This window comes from Anopheles aquasalis, chromosome 2 (genome assembly GCF_943734665.1).
Source record: "Anopheles aquasalis chromosome 2, idAnoAquaMG_Q_19, whole genome shotgun sequence".
Lineage (NCBI taxonomy): Eukaryota > Metazoa > Arthropoda > Insecta > Diptera > Culicidae > Anopheles > Anopheles aquasalis.
Genome location: NC_064877.1, coordinates 31,462,501 through 31,469,120, shown reverse-complemented (window position 1 = coordinate 31,469,120; position 6,620 = coordinate 31,462,501).

The window sequence follows — 6,620 nt, the reverse complement described above, 5'->3', positions numbered from 1 at the left end:
CCGCAAGTCTCCTCAATAAACACACTATCTTAGAAGCTACTGTACTGGTATGGGAAAATATTTGCTCAGTTATTGCGTAGCCAACGTCAAATGTAACAGTAACACTTAAGTGGTGACGAAATTTTCAACCTCTACTCCTTTTTTTATCACAAATAACCCTCAGCATTATGCCCCACTTATCACCTAGTCATGCCACGCACATGCCCTCTAACCAATTAAACGCCAAAGTGAGTGCGAAGCGCTCTAAAAACGTGATCAGATACCTTGCGAGATGGAATCTGTTTAATCACATTCCTGCTGCAGAATCTGGCCCTCCGGAAGACAGCACACGCTCAGCGTATAAAAGAAAGAGCCAAATTCACACCAAGTCAAACAATGACCAGCAAAAAAAACTGGCGATTTCATCCCGAAAGTCCAGGCACACCCGGTCTGGGTACTGAGGATAATTTAAATAATCGCCTCCAAAGGCAAACAGAGTGAGCCATTTTCGTGCCAGATTCTGATCCGTCGGATTCTCAAAATGGTCCCCGGATCGTTAGTGACGGGATTGAGTTTGCAGCAAAGGAAAATAGAATTAAAAAAAAAGACGAAGGAAGAATGCTAAAACTATCTAACTACGGTCCAACGGTCGGTCGGTCGGTGTTCAAACTTCAGAATGAGATAATCACAATTGGACGCGGACGGAGAACACGTCCGGCCGTCCGATCGGTGGCTCGCTACAACCCAATCCGACGAATCCCTTTTTTGTCGTTGCTGCGTTTGCTCACACTCTTCGCTCCGGCCGCTGGACACCGTGCTGCTGCCAACGGGATTCCGGTCGGGCGCGCTTAGCTACTTAACTCATGACGAAATTAAATCTAACGACTAAACCACGGGGAATATGATGACAAATGCTCGGTGGCACCGCACAATGACGATGACAAGAAAAGCGTAATTGTTACGTTCTTGTGCCGGCCCCGATGGTCAAATTTCCAAACGATTGTTTCTTAATGTATCGAATCAAATATTAAAATCAAAAATAATTCTTTCACTAACTGTATGATTAGCAAATCAATTTGTTAAACATGTATTCAACTGACAAAATATTTTAAGAAACCATCATAAAATATAAACCATCGCGACACTCCCACTGTCAGGAGCGTTCTCTTTCAGTTTTCCAGCATTAAAACCTCTGAGAAGAACGCCACAAGCGAATGCACCGTTTGGCTATGCGGACGTTCGTTCCGTTGCTGTATGTGTGCTCACTGCGCACCAACCAAGCCAGCTTGGCAAAAGTCCCATGTGTTCCGTTCGGTTGGCAAATTTGCTTAGAAGAAAATGGTCTAACTTCTATCAGAACCGCAACCAGAACCATCCGTCCGTACTACTTGTCGTCGTTTTCCTCCTCATATTCCTCTTGCTGACGACACCGTGTACCATCTCAATATGGCTCTCAAAATTGAGCCCCTATATCCTGTTTTTCCTATCCCCATTTTGTATCCTTTATTGTCGCTAAGTCATCCTTTGACCCAAGGGCTGGTGGCAGGAGGAACAGTATGCAATCCACTCCGATCGATAGAAGTTTGCCAAGTGACAGGAACCTAGGTTTCAGGGTGTGAGCTATTTGCAGTTTGGTCAAAAGAGAATATACTAGATTCCAATTATTTTAATCCGTTTGAATGATTTAGCAATTAACTTTCTGCTCTGCGGTAGTAATAAAGTAATGGGTGATAGCGAACCAGATGCCACGTGGTTCGAAGTGACATGCACATACAGTGCATTGATGGAAATTTTAATCGAAAATAGAAACGGAAAACAGACAGGTCATCGTTGTTGCATTAAAAAACCAGTAGCTATTATAAATGAAAGAAAAGGAATGTACAAAATGAAACAGAATGCATCGAAATTCTATCATTAACATGCACGACTGTGGCCGGCTCCGTATTTTATCTGGTTCACCATTGTCGTATTCCTTTACACTTCGATGCATTACAGAAGAAGAAATTCACTTCGAAGGGACATAATGCAACCTGACAGTGTGGATATTTGTCAGAACTGAATACGAATCAAACAAAAAAAATATTTTCGCTACTTTGAGCACCAAATCCCTAAGGAGAGTAGTTGTTGTCTCGAAACGTATCTATCAAGGGAACGGAACAAGACGCCTCCCACACACACGTGTGACAGACATGTCCCATGCTTAAACTCATGTCATTCCGGCACAATCTCGTTATCCTTTTAGATAACATTGATTCGAGGAAGCCGCGAAAGTGACTTAGCATACAGGGGAAGAAAAATTGATATACATAACCCCTTACATGAGTATAGCGATGGAAAGGTCGAACGAATGCTCATTTCCGCTCGGAAGCATTCATCAGACACGCAAGTGTCTTCCCAGAACGCACACACTTCCCGCATAATTCCCAGTAATGCTCTCTTTCAAATTACCGAGCATGCATATAGCAGAAGCAGCAGTGGAAAGGAGTGAGTGGGAAGGTAGAATTAACGCATTTCATCATTCAAACGAACGATTCCCAAGACGACTGTCGGATGTGGTGCCGGGCGGATTTTCAAATCTCCACGCGCCATCTCCACGATGGCTGCTGAGCTCTCCGAGCGCCAAGCCTGAGCCTGTCAGTGATCACGGAAGCAGTGTCTCAGAAAATTGATGACAAGTTGTACAAAGCAGTCGCTACAGCCTCAGTGACAGGGTAATCTGTGGTACTTAGCTAGCGCGATACTACCGTCACCAAGGACAACTGGTTGTCGTATTCGCGCGGCTCTCTTATGAGTTATTATGTTATGAGGAGTTCGTACAATGCACCTGCACCAACATATAAGGACTTTTGTTTCAATAAAGTTGGGTGGAGGTGATTTACTATACATGGAGATTTTAATTCCGCTTTTCCCCTTGGCGGTTTTCTATACTTATCATACAATAACAAGAGACCGAAGTGTGATTAATATAATTGCTGGAAAAATTTAAAAAATTGACCAAAAATTGATTGATCCAGTTTGTAAGGACAAGGCAATTTAACATATGCGTAACCAAAATGAATCTTTGTTCAAATCACATCATTTTGGTTAGTTGTATAGTAAGTTGAGCGGTGTGCAGTTAAGGGAAGAAGGGAGTTTATTAAAAGATACGAGAATAAAGATATTTTTTGTTTGATTATTTTATTAATATGGTTCGCATTTACACGAATGCATTGAAACAGAAAATGGAAACAAATTTGATACATATTGAATCGCTAGCTCGTTTATGTATGAACTTATCATTCTTCCTACATTTAAAATTTCAATAAAACCATGTTAAACCATTTCGGGCCTTTGTTTTTATTTTGCTCATCCCTTGCGAGATCCTACGACTTACTCGTCTCCATTTTTATGAGAGAGTGACACCCGAAACATTTCCATTCTAAACCTTGAAAAAAGTTCAAAAACTCGTCGAAGCGTAAATGAGGATCTATCCAACCGTACGAGTACACGCGTACTCATTTCTCGTCCGCCCGCACTCGGTACACAAAATTTTAATGAAAGAAAAACTGACAACCTCTTCATCCGGAATTTGATAGTCCCGAAAGTCACCACCAAAACACTGGTCCAGTCGTGTGCCTTGCAGGCCTCGCGGTCTACTGAACGGTCTACTCCTCTAGAATCCGCATCGTGGTACCTAGCGCTACAAACCGCTCCCAACACTGCACGGCAACGGGATTAATGTGAATGGCACTCGGAACGGCCACAGGCGCATAAGTGATAAATGCATTTGTTTCTGACAAAATCTCATTCCCCGGCCACGGTTGAACAATTTCAGCGAAAGGGCTAACACCTGAAATGGCACGCTACTATCATTTTCAGCGCTCGGTTCGGACATTGCACTGTTGCACGACGAACCTCTTGACGATGAGCGGTTCATGGAAACCGTCGGCACTTTCCGCCGGCTGACTGGAAGCAGTGAAAAGCCGTTAAAATGTGGTTGAACTAAAGAAAGAAAATGCAGCAGCTAACATAATAGAACGCGCGATTATAGCTGGAAGTCAGAATCCGAGATGTGTGGCGCATCTACAGACTACGCATCATGATTCTGGTTGTTTTCAGCAACATTCTTTTTTAAATTGTTTAAAGAAAATTAAATTTCTGAAACTTGATTCATTTCCCAAAACCGTATCCTTATTTAGGGGAGTTCCTTTGCCTCTCAAGTGAGCTTAAGAACGCATCCTAACGCACATGCACCTGACTATTTAATGGCTGAACAGATTACCTTCTTCTCGTGAACCTTTTACGCAAACCAACTTCGAGGTCATAAAATTATTTTTAATTCCAACTATTCCCCCAACGAAACCACCTTATCTCGCCGATAACAATAATGATTTGTTCGTTCGCAAGAAAGCAAAAAACCAACACCGAAAAACATCCGCAGTCGTTCCGCGAAATTTACTTTCCAGCCACACTAATGACCTGATGCTATCTGTCAGCAAATTAGCTAAAGGGATAGGGGGTTTCTCTCCACCAACCCAACGATTTCCTCCCAAATCAGCAAATAGCTAATGTTTCCTTTTTGCTAATGAATGCGAGAAGTGATGCTAAACCGTGCGATCGATTTTGAACGAATGAACGAACGAACCTTTTTTTCGTACGAACTGGACAGTAAATGATCGCAGTAAAGTGACCGGTGACCGCGTGTGATGTGATTCGAATCAATAAATTATCTCAATTGCACGTCAGTCGACACGTTTCGACTCGAAATTGCTTCTAATCGTCACTCGAGTGCCGAGCGAACAACTGTTAAGCCGAAATCCCGATGCAAACCCATGCTATCCAATCAGTGACCGTCAGTAATGTGATTGCCCCGCAAATGCTTGTGAATTCAATTCATTCACACGTTCGGATGGTTTACTTACACCACCACCGAGCACTAAGTATGCACTAAGCGAGAGCCTCTGGTCACAGCCAGGTTTATCGAGCAAAATCCAGACACCTCAATGGCATAGCCACACTGGTGATAAGATTCTCGGGGAGAGATAGGCGAACGAATTTATGTATATCAAACTATTGGGCATGCATTATTACGGAACCTTTTGTTGGGTCAGTGAGGCTGGTGAAGGCTGGGCCACTCAAACCCCTTGCTATGCTGCGCTGCCACTGAACGGAAGAACGTCACGATCCAGGCTTACCAGACATACCGGGCGCACTATCGTCTATCGAGTCCGATAGATCCCTCCTGCAATGGATGCCATGTAATCTTCTTAGCAAACATACTCGAACCGCACGCCCGATGATAATGGCCAGCAAGCATTGAGCATACACTAATAGCCCCCCCGCAGCCCCATCAACCGGCTGCACCCTTTCATCATTAACTCTTCATTTGTTCACGAGTCTCGACCCCGGACCCCGGACGACGAGGTCAAGATTGTTGCCATCCTGTTCAATTGCCGCTCATTACACATGATGGACGCTGGCAAGGGATGAAAAGTCGAAAAGAAAACAAAACGGACCAACAAACTAAATCGCTTCCGGGTCTCCAGAACCACGGCACCATTCCCCAGGAAGCTCCACTGGAGCTCCAACGGTGGTGATTGATTCCTGATTCGTCCAACTTTCAAACTATTCCCGGGTGCCTGGGCTCAGGAGGGGTGCTGAGGTTCTAGAGAGGATTATACGGCTCAGAGCGCACTGCCTGTTCGCTTCGCACCCGATACTAGCGGATGGCCATGGAGTGTGCGTCGTGTTCTAAGAGCATTCACCGGAGCACCGCACCGATCGCGTCCCGGGACCAATATTTGAGTGAATTCCAGCTGCACTGGATGGAAATGGATAGCCTGAACGAACGCTCCAGAGAACCGCAGCCATTTCCATCGACCAACCAATCACCGCACGCTCGATGCATGTCCTCCATATGGTTCCAATATGGTAGCCGCACCTCGGCCTGATCGGATGCATTCAATGCACAAAAACAATTTGGCACTCGATGTGTGGTAAAACGGGGGGAGAGGGCGGAGGTGTGGCAGTCTTTCCTGCTAAACTCTCGTTTGGGCCGCTCGTGCTGACGGACGGCGATATCGTTTCTGCTGGGACACACGTGGCGTTTCAATTGCCACCAGCCGCTTGTTTACCGGGAGGCTGCTCTTCCGAGGCGAGGCTTATGGGAAGACAATTGTTCATACTGTGAGAACGGGCAACGAGCAACCAATAGACCGAGATTCCGGAGTATCGCTCACTAAATGGTAGCAAATATTGACTTTGGTTCAGCAGCAGTGCTGAAATGATTTTTACACGACAACAGCGTGTACCGAGTAGCCAGAGAAGCAGTCGCCGCTCCAAAGGTATTTAGAGTTTGGATTTTATGAGAACCAATTGCGTGCCAAAGCCAGAGATATTAATGTACAGTAGTCTGTAAACTCATTCATTCAACATGTGATGTGTTTAACTACAAGAGTAGACGTACTAATATTGTGGTACTAAAAAATATGCGAATTGATACTAAAATACCTAACATAACCGAATAATTAAAGCCGAACAACCATTAACTACTCAAACCACTTCTCGCGAGATTTTTCAAATCATCTGCCCCATGTTCACATTGTGTAAAGATCAAAAGAGTAAACTTACGAGCGAATTTGTTTATTTTAAAAATGTTTAAC